Source organism: Crocuta crocuta, unplaced genomic scaffold, assembly GCF_008692635.1.
Source record: "Crocuta crocuta isolate KB4526 unplaced genomic scaffold, BGI_CrCroc_1.0 scaffold971, whole genome shotgun sequence".
In the NCBI taxonomy this organism is placed as follows: domain Eukaryota; kingdom Metazoa; phylum Chordata; class Mammalia; order Carnivora; family Hyaenidae; genus Crocuta; species Crocuta crocuta.
The window spans coordinates 300532-301950 of NW_027527401.1; the positions used below are offsets into that span (position 1 = coordinate 300532).

The following is a 1419-nucleotide window of genomic DNA, read 5'->3' on the forward strand; positions in this document are numbered from 1 at the left end:
CGTGAGACGACCACACGCTATGGCAGCCCCTGCAGTGAGCTCCCCCACCGCCCGCACCTCCGGGGCTCTGGCACCCAGCACAGCACTCCCCAGTGTCTGCTGAATGGACGAATGAATGAGCGGGTGAGTGAATGACTAGGCCCTTGGTAGGCAGGGAGCCTCACTGGCCAGTCTGTATATCACACGGGTATGTACCAGGGCGCTGGCAGCAGTGATGGGAGACCCAGAGGTGCCAGCAACATCAGGTCGTATCACCAAAGGCAAGGAGCGAGAGTTAGGGGAGGTGAGGCCTGCTGTGTTCCACTCTAGCCCCACCCCTTCTGGGGTCTGAGTCCTAGACGAGTGGGCAGGCCCAGAGGGCAGCAGACATGTGGGGCGTTCAGGCTAAAGCACCCTCTGTGTACTGGCCAAGGTGCCCAGGATCTGCTCTGGATGGCTGTGGGCAGAGCCTGGACATGCTGGGAGCACAGGGTCTCTGGGCGGCAGGCAGAAGGGCTGACCCTGGGGCGACCTGCTGATGGGAGCAGGGAGGGGGCAGTGAGAAGCGGGAGACCAGGCCACTGGGCCTGCCTACGTCCCAACTGGCAGGGCGGCCTTGGGCAACCCCCTCCCACGCTGAGCCTCGGCTTACACGTCCATACGACAGGAGGCTGGAGGCACTGGTGTCTCGGGGCCCCCACCAAGGGCAGGACCCCCCTCCCCACCAGCCTCCCCACGTCTGGTCCTGAGCGCTGATGCGTGGATGGGGTGGCTTCGGGAGGCCACCTTGGCTGCAGAAGGGTGCCGCCCCCACCTCCTCTCTGATGCCAGCGCCCCCTGCCCAGCCCTGGCCTGTCCACTCTCGCTGGCTGGTGGCCTCCTGGAGGCCCCCTCAGAGCTGGGCAGAGACCGCACGGCAGAGACGGCCCCTAGCGGGTGCTGGTTCGCTCTAAGGATTCCTGACGAGCCCTCACCAGCCGCTGCTGACACAGAGGGGGGGCGCTTGCACACCCAGCAAGGGGCCGCCCAGGGACCCCGCGAGCAGCCCGGGTTCCCGGGTACAGTGAGCGGTACCCGGCCCTGGGCTCAGGTTGCGGGGCGACGGGGGCCGGGAGGGGCGGCCGAGCGGGTGGTCCTGGGCGTGAGGCCTGCAGCAGGTGGCAGCTCAAAGGACAGAGACCCCCCGGGCCCCCTGCCCCTCCTGTCCGAGCAGGACAGGCCCAGCGCCAAGGCTGGGGTAGGTCAAGATGCCAACTCGGGGCTCCGCTCTGCTGCACCCCGGCCCAGGGCCCAGAGCCCAAGGTGCCAAGGGCTCGAGTCGGGGCCCCGGCCAGGGGGCTGCACTTGGTCAGGGCCTCCTGGGGGAAGTGCAGGCAGGATGGCAGGGGCCCAGCGTCAAGCTGGTGGGGGCCGCGCAGGGGCCTCCCCCGGAAGGTCGCT

General features: G+C 68.5%; 1 protein-coding gene across 1 annotated transcript in view; it reads right to left on the minus strand.

The window, feature by feature from the left end:
• The window catches only part of GPSM1 (G protein signaling modulator 1), a 21754-nt gene that overhangs the window by 3525 nt on the left and 16810 nt on the right, over window positions 1–1419 (minus strand). The gene's annotated exons all lie outside the window — the stretch shown is intronic.